General features: G+C 39.7%; 1 protein-coding gene across 1 annotated transcript in view; it reads left to right on the top strand.

The window, feature by feature from the left end:
- The first annotated feature begins 10,367 nt into the window (after window positions 1-10,367).
- Window positions 10,368-15,496, top strand: part of Stard13 (StAR related lipid transfer domain containing 13) — a 386,353-nt gene continuing 381,224 nt past the window's right edge. Inside the window, exon 1 of the mRNA XM_050161866.1 lies at window positions 10,368-10,419. The gene's annotated coding sequence lies outside the window, so the exon portion shown is untranslated. The remainder of the gene's footprint in view (window positions 10,420-15,496) is intronic.

Genomic DNA, 15,496 nt, shown 5'->3' with positions numbered 1-15,496 from the left:
ACTGAGGGAATTCTAGAAATGGAAAATCTGAGTAAGCAAAGAGGAACTACAATTGCAAGCATTACCAATAGAAGAAATGAAAAGAAGAAGATGATTTCACAAGAGATAAAAGAATCGCAGGCATTGAAGATACAATAGAGGAAATAGATTCATCAATCAAAGAAAATGTTAAATCTAAAAGACTCCTAACACAAAACATCCAGAAAATCTGGGACACTATGAAATGACCAAACCTAAGAAGAGATGACGGTGAAGAATCCTTGCTCAAAGGCTCAGAAAATATATTCATCAAAATCATAAAAGAAAATGTTCCCAACCTAAAGAAGGACATACCTATAAAGTTGCAAGAAGCTTACAGAAGACCAAATAGACTAGACCAGAAAAATAGACCCTCCCTGCATAATAATCAAAGCACTAAATATACAGAATAAAGAAAGAATATTAAAAGCTGCAAAGGAAAAAAGCCAAGTAACAAATAAAGGCAGACCTATCAAAATAACGCCTGACCTCTCAATGGAGACTCTAAATCAGAATTATTATGATCTTTCTAATAGGCATTCTATAGACACTAGGAGATCATGGATGCCAGTCCAGACTACTACACTCAGAAAAACTTGCAATTATCATAGATGGAGAAAACAAGATATTTCATAACAGTATCAAACTATCCACAAATCCAGTCCTACAGAAGGTACTAGAAAGAAAACTCCAACCCAAGGAAATTGACTATACTCATGAAAACACAGGCAATAAATAATTCCCCATCAATAGAACCCAAAGAGGAGAAACACACACACACATACACCACCACCACCACCACTGCCACTGCCGCCAACAACAATAAGAACAACAGCAAAAATAACAACAAAAATAACAGGAATTACTGGTAGTTAATATTGCTCAATATCAATAGACTCAATTTGCCAATAAAAAGACAGAGGCTAACAGATTTGATATGGAAACAGGATCCATTCTTCTGTGACATACAAGAAACACACCTCAACTTCAAAGACATTACCTCAAAGGGCTGGAAAAAGGTTTTCCAATCAAACGGACCTAAGAAACAAGCTGGTGTAGCTATCCTAATATTTAACAAAATAAAGTCAAACCAAAATTAATCAAAAGAGTTTGAGAAGGACATTTTATAATCACCAAAGAACAAATCCATCAAGATGATATCTCAATTCTAAACATCTGTGCCCCAAACACAAGAGCACTCACATTTGTGAAAGAAACATTACTAAAACTTAAATCACACATAAAACCCCACACATTAACAGTGTGAGACTTCAACACCCATCTCTCACCAATGGACAGCTAATCTAGACAGAAACCAGACAGAGAAATAATGGAACTAACAAATGTTATGACTCAAATGGACCTAACAGATAGCTACAGAATGTTTCACCCAAACACAAAAAAAAAATATACTTTCTTCTCAGCACCAAATAGAGCCTTCTCCAAAATTAACCACATACCCAGTAACAAAGCAAGTCTTAACAGATAAAAAAAATAATTGGATTAATTCCCTGTATCTTATCAGATCACCAAAGATTAAAGCTGGAGTTCAATAACAACACAAACTACAGAAAACCTACAAACTGAACAACTGTCAACTGATTACCACTGTGCTGAGGAAGAAATAAAGAAAGAAATTAAAGACTTCATAGAATTCAGTGAAAATAAAGGCATAACATACCCAAACTTAAGGAACACAATGCAATCAGTGCTAAGAGGAAAGTTCATATCATTAAGTACCTGCATAAGGAATCTGGAGAAATCTCACACTAGCGACTTAACAGCACACATGAAAGCTGTAGAAAAAAAAACAGAAGCAAAACCATCCAAGGGGAGTAGAGGGAGAGAAATAAACAAATTGAGGCCTAAAATCAACAAAATAGAAACAAAGAGAACAATACAAATATTCAGTGAAGCAAAGGGTTGATTCTTTGAGAAAATCACCAAGATAGACAAAATTTTACCCAAACTAACCAAAAGGCAGAGAGAGAATATCCAAATTAAGAAAATAAGAAATGAAAAGGGGGGCATAAAAACTGACACTGAGGAAATCCATAGAATCATTAGGTCATACTTCAAAAACCTATACTCGACAGATTGGGAAATTTAAAGAAAATGGACAATTTTCTTCATAGGAACCACATACCAAAACTAAATCAAGACTAAATAAACAATTTAAATAGACCTATAACTCCTGAGGAAATACAAGCAGTCATTAAAAGTCTCCCAACCGAAAAAGCCCGAGCCAGAGGATTTCAGCACAGAATTTACCAGACTTTCAAAGAAGAGCTAAATACCAGTACTCCTTAAAGTATTTCACAAAATAGAAACAGAAGAAACATTGCCATTTTTTAATGAGGCCACAGTTATCCTGATACTCAAATTACACAAAGATTCAATAAAGAAAAAAATTACAGGCCAATTTCCCTCATAAACATTGATGCAAAAATACTCAATAAAATACTAGCAAACTGAATCCAAGAACATATCAAAAAGAGAATCTACCCTGATCAAGAAGACTTCACCCCAGAGATGTAAAGATGGTTCAATGTAATCCACCATATAAACAAACTGAAAGAAAAAAAATCCACATGATCATCTCATTCTAATGCTGAAAAGCCTTTGACACAATCCAACATCTCTTCATTTTAAAAGCCTTTCAGAGATTAGGGATACAAGGGCCATTCCTAGACGTAATTAAAGTCAATTTATAGAAAGCCAATAGCCAACATCAAATTAAATGGAGAGAAACTCAAAGCAATTCCCCTAAATGAGGCACAAGACAAGGCTGTCCACTATCTCCACATCTATTCAATATAGTACTTGAAGTTCTAGCTAGAGCAATAAGACAACTGAAAAGGATCAAGGGGATACAAATTGGAAAGAAAGAAGTCAAAGTATCTTTATTTGCAGACGATATGTTAGTATACACAAGCGACCCTAAAAACTCTACCAAGTTTAACACCTTTAGTCAAATGACTGGATATAAGACTACCTTTTTAAAAAAAATGGGGCTAGAAAGATGGCTCAGTGGTTAAGAGCACCAACTGCTCTTCCAGAGGTCCTGAGTTCAATTCCTAGCACCCAATTGGTGTCTCACAGCTGTTTGTAACTTCAATGGCAGACACCCATGTCAAAACATCAATGCACATAAAATAAAAATAAACTTAAAAAATCAGTAGCCTTTCTAAATAAAAACAATACATGTGATGAGAAAGAAGCCAGAGAACCAACACCATTTACAATAGCTAAAGACAAAATAAAATATCTTGAGGTAACTCTTAACTAAGCAAATGAAAGGCCTGTATGACAAGAACTTCAAGTCTTTGAAGAAAGAGATTGGAAAAGATGAGAGAAAGTGGAAAGACCTCCCAAACTCATGGACTGGTAGGATTAACATAAGAAAAATGGCCATTTTACCAAAAACAATCTATAAATTCAATGCAATCCTCAGTAATACTCCAATACAATTCTTTACAGACCTTGAAAGAATAATACTCAACTTTATATGGAAAACCAAAAAAGGGGGGATAGCTAAAACAATCCTGTACAATAAAAAAAACTGCTGGAGACATCACCATCCTTGATCTCATGCTCTACTACACAGCTGTAGAAATAAAAGCAGCATAGCATTGGCATAAAAACAGACAGGAGGATTAATATAATCAATAAAAGACCTAGACATAAATCCATACTTCTAAGGGCAACTGATTTTTGACAAAGAAGGCAAAATCATACAATGGAACAAAGAAAGCATCTTCAACATTGTGCTATCATAATTAGATGTCAGCATATAGAAGAATGTAAGTAGAGTTATATCTATCACCCTGCACAAAACTCAAATCCAAGTGGATCAAAGAACTCAACATAAATTCAGTTACACTGAACCTGATAGAAGAGAAAGGAAATACCCTTGAAGGCATTGGCACAGGAGACAACTTTCTGAATTGAACAACAGTAGTAAAGACACTAATTAATTGTTGAATTAATAAATAGGGCCTCCTGAAACTGAAAAGAACCTATAAGTTAAGGACACTGTCAATAGAATAAAGCAACAGCCTACAGTTAGGGAAAAGATCTTCACCAAAGGGAATAGGAGAAGAGGAGGAAGGGGATGTAAAATAAATAAATAGATTAAATAAAAATGAACACAGACTTCAAGGGATAAAGTAGTTTTAGAACGATGGCATGATAAATTTATATATCTGGAGAGACCAGATTTGAGAACAAGAGTCAAAAGAACAAATAATCCAACTAAAACACAGATTAAGACCTAAACAGAGAACTCTCAACAGAGGAGTCTAAAATGGCTGAAAGACACTTAAGGAAACGCTCAACATCCGTAGCCATCAGAAAAATGAGGCAAATCAAAACAACTCTGAGATTCCATCTTACACTGTAAGAATGGCCCAGATTAAAAAAAAAAAAAAACTCTGATGACAACTTAAGCTGGAGAGGATGTGGGATAAGGGAACACTTCTGCATTGCTGGTGGGAGTGAAAGCTGGTACAGCCTCTTTGGATATCACTGTGGCGATTTCTCAGAAAATTAGGAAACAACCTACCTCAAGGCCCAGCAATACCACTTTTGGGTACATACCCAAAGGATGCTCAATCATACCACAAGGGCATGTGTTCAGCAATGTTCATAGCAGCATTGTTCGTCATAGGCAGGACCTGGAAACAACCTAAATGCCCCTCGACTGAAGAATGGATAAAGAAAAATGTGGTACATTTACATAATGAAGTACTACACAGAAGGAAAAAATAATGGCATCTTGAAATTTGAAGGCAAAAGGATAGATCTAGAAAATATCATATTGAGTGAGGTAACCCAGACCCATAAAAAATAATATGCACTCGCTCATAAGTGGCTTTTAGATATAAAGCAAAAAAAAAAAAAACAGCCTACAGTTCACAATCCCAGAGAACCTAGACAACAAAGAGTACCCTAAGAGAGACATACATGGATCTAATCTACAGGAGAAGTGGAAAAAGACAAGATATACTGAATAAATTGGGAGCATGGGGATCATGGGGAAGGGAGAGGAAAGGAGGGTATCAGAGAAAAACATATAGCTCAATAAAAACAATTAAAAATAAGAAAAAAAAAGTGTGGTAGGTGTAGGTTTATTCCCATTTGCCCTGCAAAGGACTTTCTATATTTTCAGCGCAGAGGCATATATCTCTCTATTCTAGAAATTAACAGCTGTCTATCTTTAAATTTTTCTATCCGCTAATTTTTTTATTCTCAAGAATTTACTGACTCTTCTTTCTACTTGATTCAGGTCAGAGATCTCTAAAACGTCTTCTTTTGTTTGTCACAGGGGTTTCTAATTGGCTCCTTATCATATGTGTCTCTTAACTTTCAATTATATTTCGCTGTTGTTGGTTTGAGACAGGACCTCATAGTGCAAGTTCATCTGGAACTCACTATGTAGCCCAGGTTAGGCTCTCCTGAGATTCTCCTACCTCTGTCTCCTGAGTGCTGAGATTATGGAGTATACCACCATAGCCTGGGACAATTCTACTTAATTCTGTTTTATAATTTCTTGATGTTTTTCTAATAAATTTTATTCTATAATCTCTCTCAGAATCCTATGTCAGATCATGCCATGGGAAGCATACACGATAGAAAATCATGTCAAAATGATTCTCAGGAACTGGGGACCGTGGCTCAGTAGAAGTTTACTTGCCTAGTGTGTGAAAAGATTAGAAATTTTCCTCAAGAACTGAAAAAAGAATTCACCCTTCATTGTTTCCCTTCTGCCCACTCTCCTGAAACAACAGATTTGCCCATTTAAAGCTATGTAGTCCATTTAAAATGTGTGTGTGCGTTTGTGTATGTGTGTGTGTGTAAAGAGAACCAACTCCCTCAAGCTGCCATCTGATATCCATGTATGTGCCCTAATGCATGCACACACATGTGTGTGAACATGCACACAAATAAAATGTAGCCTAAAATAATTATAAAACATGTATTTTAAGCTACTAAGTTTGTGGGTACTTTGTTGTAAATCCATGAATATATTTATCAGTTTCTTAAATAGTTATAGAGTCTTGTGGTCAAGATAAACTTTATTCACTTGAAATCTTGTGTGCTGTTTGATTTCAAATTTATGGAGGTCTCTCTGTTCAGGTAGCCCCAAAGCACTGCGGAAAGAATTGTTTATACCCACCCTACTCTTTGTTCCCTCCTCCTCTGGGATAGTGTGTGCAGTTCTTGCCCCTGTTCCCAACCCCATTACTACTAAAGGAAGTGAATTGTCTTTTCCTTTCTTCTTATGAAAACAATATATTTAGATCTTCTTTTTCAAATGTTCACCTAATTTCTTATATAACACACATGTTACCGAAATCTGTTTGTCAATTATTAGCTTTTTATTGACTATTTATTCAACCAATATTCACCAGACAACTTATATGGACAAGTATTTATTGTGTTAACTGGTTTCTAAAGAGAGAGGAGAGTACACGTGCGTATGCACACATTCATGCACACACACACACATACACACACACACACACACACACACACACACGTAAGGTTAAGCCTGTTGTTTATTCCCGGCTGCTTAGACCCAAAATAATAACACAGAAACTATATTATTTGCAATACTGTTTGGCCAATAACTTAAACATATTTCTAGCTAGCTCTTATATCTTAAACTAGCACATCTCCATTAATCGGTGCATCACCACAAGGTCATGGCCTACCAGCAAAGTTTCTGTGGGCTCTGGCGGAGACTCTGTCTCCTGTGGTAGCTTCTCCCTAACTCTGCCTACTCTTTCTATGTATATCTCTTCCAGCCTGGCTATATTTTGCTAAGTCATTGGCCAAAAGCAGCTTCTTTATTAACCAATAAAAGCAACACATATACAGGACTTTCCACACCACACACAGAGTATGTGTATGTGAACAAATTTATACTTGTGTGAGACAGACATGCAGGCTAACAAAGAGACTAAATGCAGTTTGAAGTAGAGCATAGGGAAGAACAGTCATGAGGAAAATTAACAGAAATTCCCTAGAATGAAATAGTACAGACTGGGATCTTGTGAAAGACAAGAGTCATTCCCTCCCTGACTATTGCTAAAATTCCTTCCCAGGAGTGGGACTTAAGCAATGTCTCCTCCTTTTCCTAAGGTCACAATGACAAAAGGAGACAATCGCTGCACCTGGAAAGCCTTACCCATAGCTGCATAGATGGTGCTCCCTCAAGTCTTCTCTGGCCTTTATATAATCTAGCCTTCTTCCAGGAACTGTTCAGAGATGCCAAACGTACACAGATGGATGGTCAGGTCTCGTGCTATACTCCACCCCTCTATGTAGGTGTGGAGTGAGTGTAAACCATCAACAAGTCCAGCTGTGATGATCTCTTTCAAGGAAGCAGAGCTGAACTCAAGATAGCAGTTGCTTGACTGGAGAGGATAGTCACTCAGGACATTGTCTCAGATTTGGGTTCACAGTCTTTGCTAGCTTCCACCAGCCAGAGCAAATGTTTACGAAACGTTGTGTGTGGGACCATGGACCAGGTCCTAGTGTAGGAGTTTCTTTTGTTTGTGTGTTGCTTTCATTGGTTAATGAATAAAGAAACTGCCTTGGCTTAGTTGATAGGACAGAACTTAGGTAGGTGGGGGAGACAGAACTGAATTCTGGGAGGAAGAAAGTGGAGTCAGGTAGAAGCCATGGATCCTCCGCCTCAGACAGACGCAAGTTAGAATCTTGCCAGTAAGCCACAGCCACGTGGCGATACATAGATTAATAGAAATGGGCCAAATCAAGATGTAAGAGTTAGCCAATAGGAAGTTAGAGCTAATGGCCAAGCAGTGTTTTAATTAATACAGTTTCTGTGTGGTTATTTCAGTGTAAGCTAGCCGGGAAGCTGGAATGAACAAGGGGCCCTCTCCTTACGACAAGGTCCTCTGTGAGTCTGCCTTCTTTTTGTTCACTGAAGACAAACTCTCCCCTCACAAAATGGAATGTGCTCCCAGTCAGCGGCTGCTGGATGGTTCATGGGCATTAGACTGTTCAGACCCTAACAATGGGCTTTCCTGACTTGAGTGCTGCATTTTGAAGAGAAGGAATTTATTTTTCTCTTCTCTCCCACCATTTGGGTGTCTTTCCTCACTCAGTCATTCTTTGAATGCTAAGGGCACCATGGGTTGCACATCAATCCTTTGAAGGAAGGTCAGCCATGCGAGGCCACTGGTCATGAGAAGCTGAGGCCCACAAGTTCCCTCCTTTTGAAGTCCTGCCTTGTGTTCTTAGCATCATGAAGATCGTTTATTTGGAAATCACTCTAGCTCTTATTTCCCAGTAAGCTGAGGAACCACCCAGTGGCATCCACAGGACAAACTCAACCTGAAGATAAAGTTTATTTGACATTGCTGATGCTTGTATGTATCTAAATAAGTTGCTCACGTGTAAAATTTAGAAGAATTTAAATGACAAAAATTTAGATTTTCATGCAAAATCTCAGTGTAACCCATGTTCCAACAGGGGAGGCTACCATACATTTCTTGACCTCTAGCTCCCCCTGAGCACCTCCTAGTGAGCTGTACCCCAACCCCCTGAAAATATCTGACTTCCCATTCTTGAATAAGCCCCTCTTATTCATTCTTAAAAACAGACCTAGAGAGACCATTAGACATTTCTAGACTTGACATTGATTGTTTGTACAACCAGAACTGGCTCTTGAACTCAAGTCTCTTGTTTAACTATTATATTCAAGTTCTTCCTATCTCTCTTCCATCCACCCCTAGCTGTTCACAAGAATAATATACTTCAGTTTGGTATTCCTACAAGTAGGGGTAGGGGGAGACTGAACAAAACAAAACCCACACGAAGAATTAGTATGGCTTGAGTCTTCACATTTTGATTTAACTTTTTCACTTCACTTTTTATGGTGCATTGTGGCAGATAGATTAATACACAGAAAAGAAAGCTAAAAGTTAAGTGTTTTTCTGGTCATTGTACCTCTGTATCAATCTAGAAGGTGTTCATAACCCTCCTCACAGTGACTTCTGGCTGCCTTGGTGGAAAGAGCCATCTTTACATACTCTGTCAATTTCGCCCAATAATTTTACATCATAAATAAGTTAAATTTACCTATAAATAATTAAATAAATTAAAAATAAGCCTTAATTTTTCATTGTACCCTTGGGGCTGGTGAACAACACTTCACAAACACCAGGGCATACTCATAATTATGAACTTTCTTCCGGTAAAATTTTCTGTTGACTTTCACGGTGTGGACGCTATTCTAAATGGTGAGATGAAACAAGTCATTAACTAAAGCTTTGCTACCAGCCAGACACAGGAGTATATTCCAGCTTCCTTCTTATCGCAACATGTGGGTGGATTCTAGGGAACATAACTGGTGCCCTAGGAAGCTGTCACCAGATGTTCCCTCTTTATTTTCCCTTTTAAATTAACCATTTAATTAATTTCTTCCTAGCCCGATCAAAGCCCTGCTCTCCCTATTCCTTCCCTAGTCCCTTCCCCCTGCCTCCCTCATTCTCCTCCCCCGTGTACTGCCTCTCCCTTCTCCCCAGAAAAGTACAGTCCTCCCATGTATACCAGTTAGCCGTGGCACACCAAACCGAAGCAAGATTAGGCACCTCCCCTCCAAGACTGGATCAGGAGAAAAGGGTCCCAAAGGCAGATAAAAGAGTCAGAGAAAGGCCCTGCCCCCTCTGTTAGGTCCCACAAGAAGACCAAGCTACCCAACTGTAACATATATGCAGAAGACCTAGGTTAGTTCCATGCAGGCTCTTTGGTTGGTGGTTCAGCTTCTGTGATCCACTATGAGCCCAGGTCAGTTGATTCTGTGAGTTTTCTTGTGGTGTCCTTGGCCCCTCTGGCTCCCGCAATTCTTCCTCCCTTCTTCCACAGGATTGCCTGGGGTCCACCTACTGTTTCAATGTGGGTCTCTGCATCTGTTTCCATCAGTTGCTGGGTGAAGCGCCTCTGATGACCACTGGGCTAGGCACTGGTCTATGCATGTAGAAGAATGCCATTTCCTCTTCATTTTCAATGAATGAACGGCACAGCTAACAGGCACAAGAAGACTTCAGACTGGCAAGAGTTTCTTAGAACGCCTTTTACCCCCCTCAAGAGATGCTCAGGACCTCACAATGGCAGGCTTTGTGTGACCCAGGCCAAGTTCATCTGGCACCTCTGTCCCAGAGAGTATGTGCAGGCGTTGACTGGCTTCCAGGGAAGCCACTACCCACATGTGCCAGGAGGCTTCCTCATTGGTGTTTGGCAAGAGAGGGCCGGTTCCTCGTGAGGAGCTGAGTGCTTTGACAGATGAAACTTGTGTGCAAGAAAATCAACCCTGCGACTTGGCATCCTGCTTTTAAACCCGAGAGATCTCTGTGGAGCTGAAGTTGTAAGGTAAGCAGAGCTCGGCCGCAACTCTTGAACTCTGAAACTGAGATAATTTGAAGAAACTTTTTTTTTTTTTTTGGCTTCATGTGAAACTTGAGCAGGCTGCTTTGCCTCCTGTTTCTAAGAATAACAGCTCATTGTCAAATGTGCACACACAACTCTGATTTAAAACGGAAAGCTTTAGAAAAAAAAAAAGTCACTGCTTTTAAAATAAAAAGTCTTCTGTGATGAAATGGGTGTACAGAGCCGTTGTCCTTTAGGCAAGTGTGGAGGCGTCCACTGTGGACTGGCTTTTCCCTCTGGTGGGAGCCAGTGCAATCAGTTCACTTGAAAAAAAAAATCGAATTATCTCTTCGACCTGAGATTGAGTCTGGGACAAGTGAGAGATCCTGAGGAATTGTTACCAAATGTCATTCCGAATCCGTCGGTCATTTTTCTAAAGTCGTTTGGTATTTGCTTAGGTGTGGTGAGGGGGGTTGAGCCGCGACGCCTCAGTGGGCATTGCTCTGCAACGTGTGGGCGATTTGCTGGGCTCAGTGCTGGCTCGTGCAGGCCAGCTCCTTGAGATTGTGGCAAATTAAACTGAGAAGTTGGTAATTGTCAGAATGCAAACTGAAAGCCAGGGATTTGTCCAACCTGGAATGTCACAGAACAAATTCGGTTGTATATAAGGTAATTACTTGCCTAATGCTAACCAAATCCAACCTTTCGGGAGGAATTCCAGGAACTCTTAATGTTTTTGTTCATTTGACCTGACTCAATGCTTGCCACTAACTGGTCTGCAGAATATTTTTCTGTATGTTAGATGTTGAGATGTCTTAAAAGAAAAGATAGACTTTAATCAAGCTGACTGTGCTAATATATGCCTCCTCTCCTACCTGGCCTTTTCAGATACAAGGCGAGTAAGTGGGCTATGGTCATAGTGAGCTCTCCCTGCAATTGCCACCCCAACTCCAACTCCAACTGCCCCCAACCCATGCAATGCGCACTTATCTGTGTCTTCCTCTCCCTCTACACAAATCACAGTCCTGCCCAATGTCACCCGTGCCAATGGTTTATATTTACATGTAAGTCCATATTCCCGTGGGATGGGTTCCTCCCATGTGCAAGCTAAGAGTGAGCCTTGGAGGCTGTCCTGTCTAAAATCGAAAGGTATCATCTTGTGGGGATTTAGCCTGGTTCTCTCCAGGCTTTTTCCTTCCAGGACCAAGGTGTCTCATTTGTCCAGGGTCTGCCTGGGGGTCTGCTGTACCCTGTTTCTGTACTTTTTACACAGATAAATAAATAAATTTTCTGCACCCGACACCCAAGTGAAGAATGTAGAGTCTCTGAGGTTTGGGAGGGTCCTCTGAGGATTTTTCTTTTTTGCCTCACTCCGCTTTTTGCTGGCTAATCCCACGCTTCTTAAAATCATTTAAGTATAAAGCTGAAAGCTTGAAGGAGGGTAAGCTGCTGACTTTTTGCAGCCAGGCGCCCACAATGGGAACCGCAAAGGCGAGCAGTGGGCTTGGCTTAGCATTCCAACATGAAATATGTTATATCACTCGCAAAGAGTATGACTTGTTCGCTCTCTTATGTTGTTCACGTTCGGCTGTCCCTGGGCTGTGCTCAGAGGACAATTTCTCTGTGTGGCGACATTTGGGGGACAGTCTCCAAGACATAGACTATGATGCTGGATAAATACTAGGCACAAGAATATCCTGATGTAGGGCTGAAGAGATGGCTCAGTGGTAAGAGCATCACCTGATTTTGCAGAGGACCCAGGTTCAGTTCCCAGCACTCACATGGTGGGACACAACCATCCTTAGCTCTAGTTTCAGGAGATTTGATGCTCTCTTCTGGCTCTGTGGGTACCAGGCATCACAGGAGGCAGACATATATGCAGACAAAACATAAAATACTGATAAATAAATTAAAAGATTCCCTATTTTTGATAAAAAGCTGCTGGTCTGGAGCCACACTTAATAATAACACACTTATTGCATGTCTTATGCTCTTATTATTTAATTTTTTAGTCAAATTAAAAAAAAAAAAGGCTGAAAAGATAGCTAGCTTCAAGTACTAGGATTCCATGCTCCATCTGACAAATTCTTCAACCATTCTCTAAGCTTTTACTTAGATGACACAGGCATATAAGTCTGTGAGAACTAACATAGAGAAATATAATTTCATTTTGAATACACTGTAGGCATGAGAACTATTACCTAAAGTGGATCCTTTATAGACAGATGCTAAATCGGTAAAACGTCTGTCCCATTTAATATGTGTCTGACAAAATCATGCCGGAGTGGGGCCTACCACCATGAGGGCTCACACTAGGAGGGTTCACAGAGAGCGTCTTGGCAGTTTCTGGGCACTTCCTGTGAATCTCATACACGGAGTTGGTCAGTGGCAGCACTTACCCTGCAATCGACTCATCTTTACAGTGACAGGAACACCAGGAAAAATGGGTCAAGGCAAAGGAGCAGCAGTGCTCATCCTATAGTGAGGGAGAATGGCAGATGTGTGTAACATAGTTGATTCTAGCAATTTTGCTTCTGTAGAAGTTGAGCAATTTCCTTGAGATTCAGCCCGTGTGAGGTGGTTGGAGTCGAATGCTTGGTCAGCACGCTAACTGAGATTGTCAGCATTTGTTTGTAAGTGGGAGACTGTTGCCTGTTGGTGCTGAAAGAATGGATGCACATGTTCGGCTTCCTCAAGTTGGCAGTGCCCTACATGGACCTAAAGGGATGGTTTGCAGACTAGCAAAAGAGATGCCAGAGGGACCCGAAAATCCAGCATAGATTCACTAAGAAAGGAGCGGCACAACATTCGCTGTTTGTTTTGGTTTGTGTTGTTCTTTGGTCATCGATATGGAACTAGACTGGTAGATAGAGAGCTCATTATTTAGCCCAAAAGCCAGTTCTCAACATAAAACATTGTTGAGCTGGCAGTGGTGGCGCATGCCTTTAATCCCAGCACTTGGGTGGCAGAGGCAGGTGGATCTCTGTGAGTTCAAGGCCAACCTTTTGTTCTAGGACAGCCAGGGGTTTTTTTTGTCTCAAAAACAAATAAACAAACAAGCAAAAAACAAAACAAACAAATAAAAATACTTTAGTTGAAGGTAAGTATCTTCTGCCAAGTCAAAGTATGTGTGGTAAAGCACAGGCTAGCTTTGCAATACCTCTTTAAACATTACTTGATAATCCTGAGAACTTTTACATTGTTTACTCCAGAATGTGGCTCTTGATTCGTCTTCAGTTACTCTCCCTGTATTATGAAAAGTTGGGATGCTTCAGAGCTTCCTTAGGGACTAATTACTGGAAACAAGTTCAACTATTTGCCATGGCTTACATGTCAATCAGCTTAAGCAATTCATGCTCATTCTGAGGAAATAATAACTAATAATACACAAACTAGAAAGATTGCGTCAGTCCCACTCAAGTGAAGAGCTTGAGTGTACGGGGTTTCCCAAATGCTTTTCCGAGGACTTCATCTGAGCTCTTACCTATGATCTCTTGATGGTTAGACACTCACATTCTTCTAAAGTAATTAATGAACATCTAGATTGCTTTGATTATCTCACAGTATAAGCAATACCTGATATAGAATATCGGGCTAGAAATGAATTAGAGATAATAAAAGCAGGGATTGGAGAAATGGTTTAGTAGTTAAGAGCGCTGACTGTTCTTCTAGAGGACCTGGCTCCAGTTCCCAGCACCCACACTGTGGCTCACAACTGACTATAACTCCAGTTCCAGAGGATCTGATGCCCTGTTCTGATCTCCACTGGCACCAGGCATGTACATGGTACACAGACATGCATGTGGGAAAAACACTCATGCATATAAAACAAAGTAAATAAATCTTTTTAAAAAAAATAAAGAAAAAAAAAACAAAAGCATACATGGACAAAAACAAATAATGTCAATTTGTTGATAATTCTCCCTAGCATTATACAAAAAAATGATAAAGTTTAAAAGACACTAAACAGCATCATCCTTTTAAAACCAGATGATATTCTTTTATTAAAGATTTTATTTGTTATGTACACACTGTTCTGCCTGCATGCTTGCCTGCACTCCAGAAGAGGGCACCAGAAATCATTGCAGATGGTGAGTCACCATATGGGTGCTGGGAACTGAACTCAGGACCTCTGGAGAGCAGCCAGTGTTCTTAGCCTCTGAGCTATCTCTCCAGCCCTAGATGACATTCTTGATCATTGCTTTTTTTTTCTAGTTAAGTCTTGCCAAATTAGTGAAAAACGGTAGTTTAAGGAAATGTAATAGACACTGCACTTGAACTTGAGTGGCATGCCTGATCCATCCTGAGGTTATTGGAGAGCAGCTCAGGACATGGGAGGTGAGCATATTGTCATATTCAAAGGGTGCAAATAGTAACCTGGGAGAGGCGAGGTGACTTACAACAAAATTCTGGTTTTAATCCTTTTTTAAGATGCATATTGATGTGAGATTCCCCTCTGCATGCTGTGAATATGTTTTATTGCCATTGGTTACTAAAGAAGCTGCTTATGGTCAATGGCTTAACAGAGTAAAGCTAGGCAGGAAAATTAAACTGAATGCTGGGAGAAAGTAAGTGGAGTCAGGAAGAAGCCATGTAGCCGCCATAGGAAATAGACACCTCCAATGGAGCCCACCAAAACTTTGCTGGTAGGCCATGACTTCATGGTGATGTACAGATGAATGGAGATGGGTTAGTTTAGGATACAAAAGCTAGCTAGTATTATGCTTAGGCTATTGGCCAAACACTATTGCAAATAATATAGTTCCTAAGTGATTATTTTGGGACTAAGCGGCTGGGAACAAAATAGCAGCCTCTGTCAACAGCTCATCTACCAGTGTCTTAGATAAATATGTTTAATAGGTACTTAGAGATAAAATGTTTAAAAATATATTTATCTGTGACCAAGATGAAAATTCAGCTCAATCTTAACAGACTGTAATAACAAGCTACAGTGAGAAATATAAGATCATTTTCTGCATTCCATAAGTAAAAAAGCAGATTGCAGAATACCTCAATGAAGTTCAACGTGATTTTTTGGTGACATTATCAGAAATGTAAGGAAAGCGTGTTGGGTGGAATA

This window comes from Alexandromys fortis, unplaced genomic scaffold (assembly GCF_014885135.2).
Source record: "Alexandromys fortis isolate MF-2015 unplaced genomic scaffold, M_Fortis_MF-2015_v1.1 scaffold_118, whole genome shotgun sequence".
Classification (NCBI taxonomy): domain Eukaryota; kingdom Metazoa; phylum Chordata; class Mammalia; order Rodentia; family Cricetidae; genus Alexandromys; species Alexandromys fortis.
The sequence above is the reverse complement of the archived record's forward strand: the minus strand, read 5'-3'. Positions and strand labels throughout refer to the sequence as shown.